The sequence below is a fragment of the Ciconia boyciana genome, chromosome 3 (genome assembly GCF_034638445.1).
Source record: "Ciconia boyciana chromosome 3, ASM3463844v1, whole genome shotgun sequence".
Taxonomy (NCBI): domain Eukaryota; kingdom Metazoa; phylum Chordata; class Aves; order Ciconiiformes; family Ciconiidae; genus Ciconia; species Ciconia boyciana.
In genome coordinates, this window is record NC_132936.1 from 27321168 (window position 1) to 27338105 (window position 16938).

Consider the following 16938-nt stretch of genomic DNA (forward strand, 5'->3'; position numbering starts at 1 on the left):
ATATAAAAATTAAAAAGGTTCTGCTGGCACAGGCAAGTCTTTTTTCCAACAAGGTCATGAACATGAAGCTGAAATATAGCCTCAATGTTGAAATAAACATATGTAATTTAATTAACTATCATATTCTTTAGTGCAGGCTTAATAGAACATCTTTAATTAAAGGACATATTGAACATTATTTTAGAAATTCACATAAGAAGGCTTAATTTACTACCAATAATAGCAGTATGAGTACATTTATGATACAAGAATGAATTTTTACTACCGAGACCTCCTTTGGTTACCAGGCGCATGCTCATAATTATTTCACAAGTTTTTTGATGAGTTTAACAGTATAGATGGGAATTATAATTACATTTTCGTAACACAGTTTATTTTTAATTTATTATTTTAAAATTAGATTCTACCCTTGCTAAAAGCAGCAAAATGAGCATTTAAATAAATGAAATGGAAGTTTGCCAATAATTGCTACCAAATGAGTAACTTTCTTGTTGTTTTGAAAAATATTGAGGGAGTTTTGAGGTCAAGCCCTTCACATGTTGGAAGCAGAGGGTTTGCCTGAATTCTGAGTTTGTTGACAGAGCCTGTCAATATATCCTTACAGTTTATCTTGGTTTCCACTGAAAAAAGGTTTAAAAAAAGTAAAAGAAAAAAAAAAAAGGTAGACATCTCACTTGTTGGGTGGATCAACGGACTGCTGTTCTACACCAGGAGTATATGAGACATGAACATAGCTTCTTATTCTCATGCACATCCCCGGCCTCTCTGTGCACAGGGTCAGGGATTTAGAGCTACTTCATATCTCTTATTGTTTGACTCTTCATTGTGGCCTTCCAGCCTCCTCACTTTTTCCTTGCCTTTAACCTTTCTGCTTGTTTCTACACCATCAATCCCCTTTCCTCTGCTTCCCAGGAGTCACTTTTTGATTCTCTTGAAAGCTGTTGTTATAGTTTCTGCTGTGGATCTATCCAAAGGAAGCCCCAAAATCCCTTCACAAAATTAAGTTAGACAACAAATACCTTGCTTCTCAGATGGGTTGTTTTTTTCCATCTAACTGTAAAGTTTATGAAATATTATTGAAGTAAAGGCATTGCATTAGAGGGTGGAGAGAGGGACTGAATAATTCTGAGGATAAATTTGTTGTTGAGATGAAACAGATTTGCACTACATCAGGCACTCTAAAATGTGTATATATATACACACATATGTACATATGTGTATATATATGTGTATATGTGTAAGTGTGTATATATACATATATGTATGCATGTGTGTATATATATATATACAGCCTCTGATGAGGCAGCTGATTTTCCTGTATTTGAAAATAATATAGGGGAAAGCTATCAGCTAGATTGCCATCTCTCATCCTTTTTCTTTGCAATTTACACACTGAGGGAGAGCTTTGCAGATCTAATGAAAAGAGAGATCTTTTCAAAGAGAACTCTTTTAAGAAACAAGACACATAATTTAACTGATAATTAAGATCAGTGCAGAAAGTGAAGCATCTCGTACTGACATAGTAAAGTCAGACTACCGTGACTGAGATATCCTTGAAAACATGAGGCTGTAACATGTTCCAAATTGATGACAATGACAACAAAAGTGCAAAATTCCTTTGGTTAGAGGCCAACTTGGTCTCTAACCAAGGCAAAGGCCTTGGTTCCAAGGTTCCAAGGCAAGGTTCCAAGGCAAATAAAATATATAGCACTGCCTTCTAAAAGTTCCTTTCTATTTTAAACAAGTGCTTTGAACATAATTTCTATCAACCAATTTATTAAAAAGCTTAAATATGCTCCAAAAGTTGGAACATTTGTACCATGACCTGTAGAATAAAGATCTCTGATGAAATTGTGGTTGCATTTATAAAGAGCAAAGAGAATAAATTGGGAAGAAGAGGATTTATCCAGGCTGATATCAGTACTCTTTGTATTTCCCTTGACTAACATCTTACTGGGTGATGGTCATTCACCACTTAAAATAATGTTAGCTGGAGGCAAATAGTTAGCTTTAAAATAAAAAAAAGTGTCAGATACCATTTGGTACAGCTGAGCAAGCTGAGTGTATGTGCTGGTTCCCTGGGACCTGTCACATAACTGACTATGACTGTACAGGTGGACTCCAGTCCACACATAGACACAGCAGGAAGAGCTGTGTCAGGCTCATCACAAGCTGGTCAGGAAATAATGTCAAGAGATGACACATTTTCTGTTCTCTCTATTACAAATCAAAAGAAATCTTCTCCAATGAACTTTTCAAAGTACTTGTACAGGGCATCTTATCTATTTTTTCCCCCCAATTTTTAATCTCATTTTTAGCAGGAGGAGGTGACCAGGGGACTCCATGCTAACCATGGTGAGACTGAGCAATGTCTTTCCATGTTTAGGGAGTGGCAGAGAAGACACAAATACATCTAGAAATGAACCCCTTTGCTCATTCTCAGTTAAGAAGGACTGAACAAAGGCATCTGTTTCCCTTGAGATCTATTGCTGGAGATGGAAGTATACAGCACTGATATCCTGAAGATCAACATTTATACTATCTTGGAGACAGACAGAAGAACAACATAGAACCAGGAGCAGAACAGAACATTTGAGGCACTCTTCTTAGCTGCCCTGAGGGTGGTGGCTTCTTTGTGATATGTTGTTGTTGAGCTGTCTCTGAAGAGCCACCAAATTTTCACCATTTTCTCTTTTTATGTGGTTGGTTCTTCAAAATTGTGTGTTATGCTGCTTTCCCTTTTCAGTGCAGTGAAGAAAACAAGGTAGGCCTTGGTTGATGATTTTCAAAATCACAACATCTTTCAGACACCTGTATTGTTCCTTCTTATTTAGGAACCTGTCTTGACTCTAGGAACTGTTTATGCTGAATTTACACTTTATGAGTTTAGATAACCCACAAGTCTCCATGTAATTTAAAATGTCCTTTATTATCAGTGAAGTCCTGTTTGGTTGCTGAACTGATTAGGAAAAATTCTGTCAAGTTATAAGTCCAACATTACTCTTACTGCTGTAATAAGAACCTTAGATCTCTGTCCTATAGTCTCTGCCCTCACCAAAATGCTCTTCTTTATCTAAAATTATGTATAGGCTCATACTTAACTTATTCTCCTGCAATGTTCCTCCCTCAGAGCTAAAAACACAGTGAGAGAAAGTCAGTGTGATTTATGCAATTCCAAAAAAGAATGGGTGGGCAGATGCTCTGTGAGAAATAAGCACCTACTTGACCTTTAGGAAGGAGTGAGAGGGGTAGAAGGAAAGGTGTTGTTAGTTTCTGCTTAGTATTTCTTATTGTTCTCCTCAAAGCAAAGTATTTACTGGGGAAAAAAAAAAAGTAGTTACCTTTGTATCCAGAAGAACAGCATTCTATTCTTCATGCAGCTTTAGCTTCATTCTGTAACAGCATGAAGCAAATCAGATCTGTCACTTCCCTGTGAAAGCAGGAAAACAAATAAGGGACATTCTCCTCTTGTGAAATCTCTCTCTAGAACCAGTGCTTTTTAGTTGGAGATCTGAAGTATACTCCTGTGTCGTGGTTTAGCCCCAGCTGGCAACTAAGCACCACGCAGCTGCTCGCTCACTCCCCCCTGTTGGGATGGGGGAGAGAATTGGAAGAGCAAAAGTAAGAAAACTCGAGGGTTGAGGTAAAGACAGTTTAATAGGTAAAGCGAAAGCCACACATGCAAGCAAAGCAAAGCAAGGAATTCATTCACTACTTCCCACGGGCAGGCAGGTGTTCAGCCATCTCCAGGAAAGCAGGGCTCCATCACGCATAATGGTTACTTGGGAAGACAAACGCCATCACTCCGAATGTCCCCCCCTTCCTTCTTCTTCCCCAGCTTTATATACTGAGCATGACGTCATGTGGTATGGAATAGCCCTTTGGTCAGTTTGGATCAGCTGTCCTGGCTGTGTCCCCTCCCAGCTTCTTGTGCACCTGGCAGAGCATGGGAAGATGAAAAGTCCTTGACTAGTGCAGCAACAACTAAAACATCTCTGTATTATCAACACTGTTTTCAGCACAAATCCAAAACATAGCCCCATACCAGCCACTATAAAGAAAATTAACTCTATCTCAGCTGAAACCAGGACAGTATCCACCCCTTATTCCATACCATTTACGTCATGCTCAGGTCTCACATTATCCAATACATTCTCATTACCCACTGTCACCCTTCCCATCCTTTGATATAATACACACGTATAATTCCCTTAGTCTATGGACCACCCCAACAAAATATTTGTAAAATGTCCATAAATGTCCACAAAATGTCCACTGAGTTCATTTAGTCCATGACTTTGGGCTTCATCTCTTGTGGTTGTTACTCAGGACAGGAGAGGTGGTGTGTTTCTTGGAGTTATTGGGCACCAAAGCCAGCTCAGGTCAGGTCACTGCTGCGCTTGCACTGCTTCTTGTAAGGCTTCTCCTCCATTTGTTCAGGTGGTTCCGGCTGTAGTAATTCCTATAACATGCAACTCAAATCATGGGTGACAACAATTTAAAGGTATATCCATTACAATGTCCACCCCTGGTCCCTTTGGCCCGGGATATAGGCTTTAACATTGCAACAAACTCCTCCCCTTGCTCCTAGCCTGGCCAGCAACAAGGGGTTCCTGCTATAGTAATTCCCACAACATGCAACTCAAATCCCGGAATACAACAATTTAAAGGTATTTCCATTACAATCTCCACCCCTGGTCCCTTTGGACAGACCATCAGGTTTAACATTGCAATGAAGTCCTCCCGTTGCCCCTGCTCCAGCTTGGACTTATCCACAGAATGTAGTACCTTCAGAAGTAAACTTGCTCCAACATGGCTTGAAGCCACTGATGCTTCAAGGTGTACCTGCTGCAGCACGGACTTTATCCACAGCCACAGATGCTTCGAGGTGCACCTTATCCAGCGTGACCTTATCCTTGGGCCACAATCCCTTCAGAGGTATACCTGCTGTGGCACAGACATACCCATGGCCACAGACGTTTCAAGATATACCTGCTCTGGCATGGGCTTATCCATGGGCACAGACGCTTTGGGGTGTCCTGCTCCCACGTGGATTCATCCACAGGTCACAGTCCCTTTGACTCGAGTTCACACCGGAGTCCCAGCCTGTTCAGTACAGCAGCACAGAAACAGCAGCGATGCCCTGGCCATCTGCCAGCCCAGGCGCATGGCCACTGCTGTTATCAAAAGGTTCCCAGGCACAGCAGAGTCAGATGATCAGCAGGACAGCAGCACGGCAAGCAGTGAAAGCAAAAAGCAGCCACTAATGAGCCCTAGACTCTAACATACAGTAAGGCAAGCAAGCCTACGGCAAGCACAGAAGCCTGCTGACTAATAGCTACACAGCAATAACAGCTATAAATTCTATCTATATCTGGCACATTCCAATCAAATCTGTCATTATCTCAAACCCTTCAAGCCCCACGCTGGGCGCCAAAAAGGACTGTCGTGGTTTAGCCCCAGCCGGCAACTAAGCACCACACAGCCGCTCGCTCACTCCCCCCTGGTGGGATGGGGGAGAGAATCGGAAGAGCAAAAGTAAGAAAACTCGAGGGTTGAGATAAAGACAGTTTAATAGGTAAAGCAAAAGCCACACACGCAAGCAAAGCAAAGCAAGGAATTCATTCACTCCTTCCCATGGGCAGGCAGGTGTTCAGCCATCTCCAGGAAAGCAGGGCTCCATCACGCGTAACGGTTACTTGGGAAGACAAACGCCATCACTCTGAATGTCCCCCCTTCCTTCTTCTTCCCCAGCTTTATATACTGAGCATGATGTCATGTGGTATGGAATAGCCCTTTGGGCAGTTTGGATCAACTATCCTGGCTGTGTCCCCTCCCAGCTTCTTGTGCACCTGGCAGAGAATGGGAAGATGAAAAGTCCTTGACTAGTGCAGCAACAACTAAAACATCTCTGTATTATCAATCAACACTGTTTTCAGCACAAATCCAAAACATAGCCCCATACCAGCCACTATAAAGAAAATTAACTCTATCTCAGCTGAAACTAGGACATCCTGTAAAACGTAACCAAGAGATATACCAGTAATTTCCAATACTTACTGTCTTCCTTTAAAGTAAACCTATTTTTTTCCCAGGTTATGGTGTGTGAATGATGTTATAATCATTCTCAGAATTGTACTGAGTCAGAATATTTAGGGAGAACATGGGGCATATGTCAGAAAAAGACATTGCATGCAGGTGCTAAAAGTATGTACTCACCCTTATTCATATATGACTTACAAAATCTGAAGTCTATTATATAATTACTTTAGGTTCATATAATCTTTTGTTGCAGCTGTTACTGTCTTATCTGTTTGTTATTCCTGAAAGATCTGCAATAATTATTTGAGATAATAACAGCATCTGTAAGGTCAATACTCATAAAAAGACCTCATGAGAAAAAGCTGATTCCATTAACTTCAGTGGTGACAGGATTTCACTGTCTTTTGTGCAAATTTTTGAGAATTTTAGTACAAGAAGCTCTTTTTTTTTTACTAGAAGAAACAATTAATCTGCCTTGCCCCACTTTAAACAACTTTAATAGAAAAACTTCTTGAAATTTTAAATTCTATGAAAATGTCAATAAGGTCCAAAGTTCTGTTATACATTGCTCTTAATCTTTATTTACTTAAACACTGTTCCTGGTCAGAGGTCAACATTAGTATTAATCATTGATAGATTCTACATATAAGAAGAAAATGCACTCATTTTATGAAAAAGTCCTTGTACTAAAGAATTTATGTAAGGGGTTTTATGTTAGACCAAAGCTCCAACCCAAATGGTAGTATCAGAACAGAGTGATGTTCTTCCAGATAAAAATACTGGCATTGCACCCTGGATTTACAAAGAAAATCCCAGAGCTTGCAAAATGCCCCCCCAAAGTTGCTTGACATCATGATCACTGAAGTGGGGATGGGTGAGTGTGGGCTGTGCCCATAGCGGAGGCCTGCCCTTCCTTGCCTCTGGTGGGAAGGTATGAGGGCAGGGTACAGGCTGCCCTCTCCTCCAGCTTACCCTGACAGCCTTGGGGGAGGCTGCTGGTGGTGGTTAGGTATTCTGTAATGATCCAGCTCTCACATACCATTCAATACCTTTCCAACTGGTAAAGAAGATCCCTGTCAAAGCAAGAACAGGGGTATGGTAGATACCAGATGAAACTAAAGGGAACTGTCTCAGCAGCCGCTCCTACTCAAATGTGAACTCCTTTGTTCAAGCACCTTTGTCTTCCATTTGGTGCTGGGACAGGTCCTTCCCTGCATGCAGACATATTGGGGCAACTTTTATGAATTATCTAATGAAATAGGGGGCATTAGGCAATTCGTAAAGAACACTGCACAGACTGAGACTAAGCACAGACCTTAAGGCAGCAAATAATAAGGCAAAGAGCAACAGCAATACATATAAGAAAAGCTCTCGGATAATGCAAATTAGAAAATCCTTTGTCCCGATGTCACTTACCTCCCGACGAGAACTGTTCTGACTTGACCTGTAATCTTCCAAAATATTTTGGAACAAAATGAGCAGTACTTCTCTGAAGTGGTAGTCTTACCACCCATAGTTTATTTTGAGCCAAGCCAAGGACTCCAGCAGTAGGGTCTCTCCATATCATCATAACAGTTCATTTAACTGAAAATTTAATGACCCTGCAAATGAGCATTAACAGTAGGAATAACTACTGTTTTTACTAAAGGAATAAGAATTTCAGGTGTTAGCTGTGACAAATTCTTTAACCTCCTAAATGAATGGGCCACTAAAAGGGAACAGTAAACTGCAGCCTTCTGATATCTGTAAATAGAAAAGTAGGTCCAAACAATACATATTTGTAAATTCTCAAATAAAACCTTTAAATATCAGCAGACATACTTTTTATTCACTTTATACTTTAACAATGCTTTAAACTTTGTAATTTTTAATACTTTATATGTACAACAGGAAATTTATACTTGCAACAGGTATTTGGGCAATACTTCTTGCCAGCTTCAGCAGTATTTCCTTGTTTTAAGTAAAAAGTTTCAGTTATAGCCTACTGACATGAAAGGTCATATTAGATCACCATACATTAACAAGGAAAAGGCATTTTATGCATTTATAGGATTTTATTTCTAATGTGATTGCTATAAAAAGCATTACTGTAAATGTATTACTTATATGGTAAATTTACATTAAAAAGACTAAAAGGGTAGTAATATAAATGTGATACAGAGAAAGTACAAAATGTCAGTATGTCATTTAAACTGCTATTTTAATCTAATTCTACTTGGCTTTAAGAAACAGCTGTTGTATTTGGTCCCCTTTAAATAATGGCAGGAGTTCTGTATAATAGTTTTAGAGGAAAAGAGCTTGCCCTGAATAGGTAGTCAGAACACAGTTGTAGTTTGAAGAAGGCTTTTTTATTATTCAATACTTAAATAATGCATAAGTAATTAGAATCACAGAATCAGAGAAAAAATAGTTATAATGTTTGACCACTCTTACGATAAAAATATTTTTCCTTATGGCCAGTTAAAATTTCCCTACTTGTTGCCTCCTTTTTTTTCACCATGCAAATCTGAGCTCTCTAAAAACCCCACTTAAATAGCTGGAGAGGGAAAATAGATACCCCTTAGCCTGCTCTTCAGCTTAAACATGCCCTGTATCCTCCCCTCATACGTCATATGCTTTTTCCAGAAATCAAGAAACCCCTGCAACCATCCTGATGGTCCTCCATTGGGTTTCTTCCTGTTGCTTGACAACTCTTTTCTATTGGGAGGGCTCAAAAATGAAACTCTGTTCCAGATGCAGCCTCACTAGTGCCCAGCAGAGGGGAATAATAACTTCCCTCAACCTGCTGGCTATGCTCTAATTAATGCAACTGTATATGAGGTTATCCTTCATCACAACAAGGGTGGACTGACCCACGTTCAGTTTGGTGTCAACCAGACCTCAGGTCCTTCTCTGCAGAGCTGCTACCCAGCCAGTCAGTCACTGGCCTGTACCACTGCATGGGGTTGTTCACTTCCTCTGCCCCTCTTGTCCCCTGCCAGATGCAAGATTTTGTATTTGTTCACAAAGCTCCTGCTAACCCATTCCTGCAGTCTGGCAAAGTCCTCCAGAATGGGAGCCATACCCTCAGCATATCAGTCTCTCCCTCCCCTCCGAGTTAGTAACATCCACAGACTTCCTGGACATGTAGGCTCTCCTACCACCCAGGTCCCTGATGGAGATGTCAAAGAGCATTCACCTTAGCATCTTCTGAAATGTCACCTGGAACAGAGACTTTGAACTGTTGACTACTATCTTTTCAGACCAGTGGTCCAGCCAGTTATTCTTCCATTCTGTAGTCCACCCCCTTCCTCAGTTTGAGTACCAGGTTACTGTAGGAAACTGCGTCAAAAGCCTTGCAAAGGTGGAGGAAAACAACATCCATGTCATGTGAATGCAAGGTTGGCCATATGCTCTGTCGTCCCAGGATGTGGTCCAAAAAAGAAGTGGAAACCCCACCTAAGTCTGAAGTGTCCTCTAATGTGCATTTAGCCAAGGTGATGCTTTGTCTGTTGAAATTTGCTATGTGCAATATACTTCCTCAAACATGTCAATGCATGAAAAATCATCCCAAGCTCAGTAAGCATAGTTATAAATTAACAGTACAGGAAACCAATGTTTTTAAAAGACAAGGTGCTGTATGAAGTTGTTCACTAGTTTGTAGAACTGTGCCTCCTTAACATACTGCAGTTTTTATTCTCCTCTCCACTTTTTTTTCACCTTTTATTTCCCTTTTTTCTACAGGTTGCCAATGAAAGAGGTTCTGTTTAGCTATGAAGGTGAGTATTACTATTTTTCTGACTTGATTACAGTCACACTTTGAATATGTAACTACTTCTTTAGCGTTACTTTAACAAATGTTTATGGTTTTGTTTAAAAAGACGATAGGTTGTTTTAGCTATACAATTTAGTGTTTGGATAATAAGCTGGTTATGTTTGGTGAATGATTTTCTATTAATAATTACCAATACAGAATAATTCCACTTCCTAGCATCACAGAATAAAGTCACAACTAAATTAATTTTAAGTGGGGTGCAATCAAACAGTTGGAAGAAATTGAGGTATGGTCTGGAATTAGATTGTGAAGTAATGGCATTGACATAAGAGGAATATTATTTTATATTTGAGTGCATAACCACATAGTGCCATTAAGATGAATGGTTTGCTAGAGTTAAACAATACTATATTGCAAATAATGCACTATGCTTAAAAGCAGATATAAGGTACTACTTAACAAGGGAGGTCTGCAAATAGGTGATATAGAAAAGGCTGAAATATTCAATGCCTTTTTTTTTTTGTTTCCATCTTCACAAAAAAAGGTTAATTATTACTAAAATCTTATTTCAGTTATTATTAAGAATTTGGGAGTAGGATCATGGAGAGAATAGGAAAAGAACACCTGAAGGAATATTGAGGTGAATTGGAGTATTCAGGATGGCACAGCCTAATGAAACTTACCCTTAAAATACTTAACCAAAGCATTTTCTCAAACACTAGTGATTAGCAGGATGAGTAAGTTCCCAGAAAACTGGATAAAGGCAAACACAATGTCATGTCTGACAAAGGAGGAAAGGAAAATCTAAAGAATTACAGAAAAGTCAGCCCTAATAGCATTTCCAAGACACTGGAACAAAGTATTAAACAACCCATTTGCAGGCATCTAGAGAATCGTAAGGAGATAAGAGGACTTGCACAGGGACACGTCAGAAACAAATCCTATCAAGTTGATCTCATTTCCTTCTTTGACAACAAACCAGATAAAGGGGATGTATTTGATACAGCATATCTTTGACACAGTCCCACACATTCATAAGCAAGCAAAGCAGATATGGACTGAATTAAATTCACATAAGGTAGATGTGCAACTGATCGGAAAGATGGACTCTGAGAACAATCATTTGCTGCCAAAGTGGGAGAACATCTCACACAGGCTTCCACAATGCTGTCTTACAGCTCTAGCACTATAAAACATTGCCATTAATTACTTGCTCAGTCACATGGACAGTAAGCTTACCAAATTTACAGATAATGCCCATTTGGGAGGACTTCAAGCAGCTTGGAAGGCAAGATTAGAATTCAAAAAATGTCACTTACATTAGAGGAATGGCTTGAAATCAATATGATAAAATTCATTGAAGACAAATACAAGGAAATACAAAAAGCACAGACAGAAAAGGAATGACAACAATACTGTAGTAGAGAATCTGAGGATTACAGGGGACCACAAACTGAAACTGAGTTGAAGAGGAGATGCTCTTAGGAAAAATGCCACTCAAGGGAGATGTTGAAGGGAGTGCTTATAATATGATGGAGGTAATTACTCATCTCTGTTCAGTGTTAGTGAAGAATTAGTTGTATGGGATGTGGAAAACAAATGGGAGCTTTAGAAAAGATGTAATGGTTTCAGTGTCTTCACACAGAAGAAAAGAAATAAGAAGAGAGCAGAGGCACAGCAGTTTATATCTCTTCATAATGAGCTGTTATAAAGGCATATTAGTGACTTCTCCATCCTTCCTGAGAGTAGGAGAAAAAGAAATGGGCTTAAATTTCAGGAAGAGAGATTTAGTTTAGAATTTGGATGGTTGCAGCTATGTGGAAATTTAAGTACTCAGTTTACCTCAGGCTGCTGCAAAGACAGGCAAGCATCTCACAAGTTAGGTTTGGTCTGCCAGCTGTCATCTTCTCCCACAGCTCTAGCACAAATGAGGTGGCTGAATATTTCTTCAAGCCTATTTTCTGTGAAACTATAAGTTACATTTGTTAGTCAGATCACCAGGTCATATTAATTAGGAAAACTAAGTGGCCTGAGTGCATGTTATACAGTTTACTAATCCGTATTTTTGATACTCGTGTTCATGTGAAAACTCTTCTTTTGCAGCCCCAAATCAGGATCAAGAGCTAAAACTGTAGAGTATTTTGAGGCCTGTTTCTATACTAAGAAGGAATCCGTGGCACAAATGTTATTTAAAGCACCATTTAAAAAAAAAAATGCTTCCAGTATGCTAATTTCAAAGCAGTAATAACAATCAAATATTCTTTCAAGAAATAATCTTATGTACTAGCATAATTAACTCCAGAGATACACACGTGAATGTGCCATACTGAAATATGATTTCTTGAAGTGCTTGTTGGTTTAAGAGATGCCCAAAATAACACAGCATATTTTCTTTAGAAATAATATAAATGTTGAAATTAAATAAAGCCATATTTTTGTTGCAAAGTGTTTGCTGTGATTCTTATTTTTACTCTTGTAAACCTAGCTCCATGTATTTCAAATAGCTGAGAACGAATGCCAGCACTGTTGGGAAAGGAATGCTCCCAGGCTCTTAAACTCAGTCACATTTTGCCACCACATAGACACTTCTGTTTTGTGAAATACTGCAGGAATTATTCACGTTTGTTTCAGCACCCACAGCAATCAGCATGCACAGTGACTCTTCCCTGCCATGCAATATTCACAGCCCTTTTGCCCAGGCAGTGTCCGTGCCAGCTGGTGAGTGCAGGCAGAACTACCAGCTGCACTCTGGCACATGTGGAAGAATCACCACTTTCCTCTCCAGTTTATGCTGCTGTTTTTTTGACCCTGTGCTGCTCGCACAGACTGAATGTTGCCTGAGCCTGGATCTTAAGCAATTTGCTTTCAAGATACATTATAAATGTCTACGGAAGCTGATTGTTTATGCTTGCATGAGTCAACAGCCTTCCCCTGACCGCTTGATCCTTTGAACCACAAATCACCCCACAGGTATGTATATGTCCAAGACCTTTGCATCACAGCCCTGTCCTGGTGTGCAGGAGCATTTTAGCTCCTGACACATTGCTATGTGTTGTGGTTAAGATTAATATTTTAATGAGACATGCTGCTACTTTCATTAAAATTAATGTGATTAACTAATTTATAAAATATTGTCATAAGTTAAAACATTAAAATTAAAATCAGTTTAAATGGAATAGTCCTTAGGCTACTCAGGCTCTTGCACTATTGGACCCGGTGTAATTTCAATCCAGCCTGCATTTAAACTGTTGAACTGTGGAACTGTGAAAACAGAGGAGAAGTTCAGCAATCAGTGAGTCTGTCTATATAGGGAAAATATACATTTTTCCTACAAGAGCACACATGTCCTTCAAAATGTCATGAACAGATTGATAGATATATAAGCTTTGTTTTTGTATTAGGTTCTTTTCTCAATGGAACAATAATAGGAGTTAAGTGTGTACATCTTGTGGACAGCATATCCATTAACCAGATGGCAAAAAAATTGAGAAAAGCATCTCTGTGCATTCAAGAGAGAGTTCCTGGGGACAGAAATCAACACATATGGGTAAATATAACAAAAATGTATTGAAAATTTAAAAAAAAAATAGACATAAATGCATACATATAAACACATCTACAGCTATAAATATGTTATAGATACTGTACAAGATGTAATAGGTCTACCCACCAAAGACCTAATAGTATTTCTTGTTTTCAGTCATGCACTGAAGCAGGCAAAATTCATATTTAGAACCAGTATGATCAGTGTGATTCTCAAAAGTCTGCCCATTTTTTCAAAGCACTTGCTTTGTTCTGAATTTGTTCCAAACCCAACTTTCTTTTCCTATTGACTTTCATTTTTGTAAAGCCCAAATCCCATCTAGCATGTCTAGCCAAGAGAATTATTCACATGGTATGTTTTAGCTTTAAATTAGCTGAGGTCATAGACTGAAGCCCATAGGTGGAAGGAACACAAGCAAGAGAAAGAACTACCGGGATTATAGGAAGGGCAAAAGAGGAATCTTTTTGTTGATTTCTGGGTTTGCCAGTTTGTTCATCTGCGCATCCTTCGAAAAAGTTTCCCTATCTGTTCAAACAGGTTCCGTCTATGAATGAAAAATGAGAGTAGATGATTGGCAATTACAGTCTAGGAAGTCTATCCTGAGACACCAATGGAAAAAGTATTAAGAGAAAAAAATCCTTTAAGGAGAGATTATAAAGAGCAAAATGCAACATGAAAAATTGATTGCTTTTTCAGTAATACTATAAAATTAATGGATGCTGCTTATTCAATAGTGTAATATATTTAGTCCAAGTTCTGATGCCTTTACCCTTTTATTCATTATTTTTCTGGTAAAATACACATTCCCGTCAGGATCACAATGACTGCCTATGTTTAGCGAGGGCTTATGGTCCCCTTTTTCCCTCATCCTCCAGGCTAACATGAAATCTTATACACAGTGTTCACCCCACCCTATGCGTGCTTCTGGTGTTTCTGTTGTTGCTATGTGCTACAGCTCAAGCTGGCAAAAGAAAGACTTATTAAAGTTGGCCCAGGTGGTCTGAAGGGAGATTTGCCTAGCACAAGGGATGTGCCTGGGCAGTGACATAGAATGGGCCATGGGAAGGAGGGTCAGAATTCATTACTTGAGGAAATTGCCTTGCTGCATCAGACTAAGGGCAGCCCTTGGCGCAAGGGTTCAGCTGTCTGGGATCCAAAGCCTGGTTTGGAGTGGCACAGCTCTGTGGTCTTGACTCAGTTTTAATGAGAAAATTCCTTAAATATCAGGAACTTCACAAGCTAAAGCTATGCAAAATGAGAAAAGTGAAAACACAGAAAGAAGCATTTTGTTAAAGGGTAACAGTAGCAGCTCAATGATACAAAAGGAAAAAATCTATACCTGAAGGTATAAAAAATCCTTAAAAGCAGAGAAACAGAAAGCAGCAACTCAGGAACACTGAGGATCAGCCTGTTATGAGGATCAAGAAGCCCACCCAATCCTTCCCCACCTGACCGACGCTTGCCTGCCCTGCCCAGGCTCCCTGGCTGTCTTACTGGGGTTGGTGAGCATGTTAATAGTGGCTATCTAGTGTGTGCATTAGCCAAGGCATAGTTGTTTCATATGAATGAATTCATATGAATTCATATGAATATATCATTCTTGCTGTGTCTCTTTGTACATTGTAAAACACGTCTGAACAAAAGTGAGCTGGAGATTTCTATGTAAGACTGCTCTCACTTATGCAGGGAGTCATATCTAGCCATACACAGGGCATTCCTAGGCTATGCACCAGTCAAGTCATACACCCCAAAGCAAATGGCACAGAGTAGCTTACAAGTTAAGGGAAGAGCCTGCTGCAAGCTGGCTTCTCTAGAACTGGACTGGTCACACTCACACTGCAATAACACCAAACTTAATATGCATCCAAAGTGCCTCTAAGACTGCTTGGTGGTAAGGCTAATGGTAGGCACGTGGACAACCTGTTCAGGTTTCTAGTATTGGTTTGGGAGGCTACTTCTGCCTCTGCCCCTGTCAGTCTACCCATGGTCAAGAAAAGAGTTTAGACTTGGGGTACCAACATTCACTGGTGGGATCAGGTAGGGTCACACATTTGAGATAAACACCAGTAGGTACACACCTGCCACCCAACACCAGCATAACACCTTCTGAGAGCTCATACTGACAGCAAAATACAGTATGTTCCCTTTCTTCTTCACCTCTAACTGGCTGATGAGGTTTGGGATTGGCAAGCTCACTGCAAGCATCACCTCTCTGAAGCTACGTGCAGCCATGCACAAGCTAATCTGTCCACAATAGTCTGCACTGTCAGCATAACAAAGGTGGCATGTGGCCCACGATATGATGGGGCCGCTGCCGACATTTCCATGCCTGGTTGTGTCTCCTGAGAGGTTCCTATCCAGATATAAGCCACAATGACTGCTGTTACCTATTCTGCAAGCCTCAGTGAAACACTGTTTAGGAGGGCGCTTGCAGCTGTGAGGCTGCATGCATACTGTGCTGGTTCATGCACAGGTTCCCCCATTCTTCATATGTATTTACTTGACTGACCCAAAGTGGGCTGACCTCAGGGCAATGCTGGGGTATGGCTGACAACAAGAAGAATGAGACGGCACCTGCTGCCTTGAGGTTGACCAAGGAATGCAGCTGGGGTGGGAAGCATGCATGGTGTATTACTGTGGTGGAAAGAGTGAAAAGGCTATGAGGCTATAGCAACCACTTAGTACCGTGTAATACCTATAAAGTCATCTTCTTTTACCTGTGGCTGTTGACTCTGAGTGCATGAGCAGTTGTGTGTGTGAATCTGTGTGTGTGAGGAATGGGATTTCTTTGGCATGGGCAACTGGGGTCAGTTTCTCTTCCTTTATCTCTGACTTTGACCCTAAATCTGTTGATTTAAACATCTGAGGAACTGGGTGCATTGGTGCCAGAAGCTGTGTATAGCAAGTCGCACTGTGGCAGGACTCTACTTAGACATCTGATGAAATTTGTCACTCAAGCCACCACTATTCTGAGTAACATGTAACTTGGATTAACATCATAAGAATTGAGACAGGCAGCCCTGAAATGTCTGAATTAAAAGTGGCACTGCTTGATATCGTGCCAACAACACACAGCAGTGAGCTGCCAGGCTGTTGCCAAACAGGGTGAAAGCACCCCTGTTCCTGCGCCTGTTCCAAACATACAGAGACCAAAGTGACAGTGAGAAAATCACTTTAACACACAGCTTTTCTCTGCATAAACACATCTAGGAACTAATCACTCACAGTTTGGGAGGGTGTATCCTGTTCTGTCTTTAGTACATGGGAGAGAGAAGACATTGTGGGATAATACTTTTGGTGAAGTGAGTTTAGTTAAAAAACTTTTACTGCACTGCAGTCATTAATAATAAAGAGTAGTAAGTATAAACTATTGCCATTGCAGCCATTACAGCATATCAGTGATGTATTTTGTGCAAGGAGTCATCAGTTAAGTTTCCATTTAAGTTCGAAGAAAGGGATGGCCCATATCATTGCAGAGTTTAAACTGGAGATAAGCAATTACACAGGCTCTCTGATGCACTGAGTTGCGTCTACTGGCAAATGACTGAATTGGGGTTTGGTGTCCTGGTGTCTTCCTAAACTGGCTGAGAGTCACTTC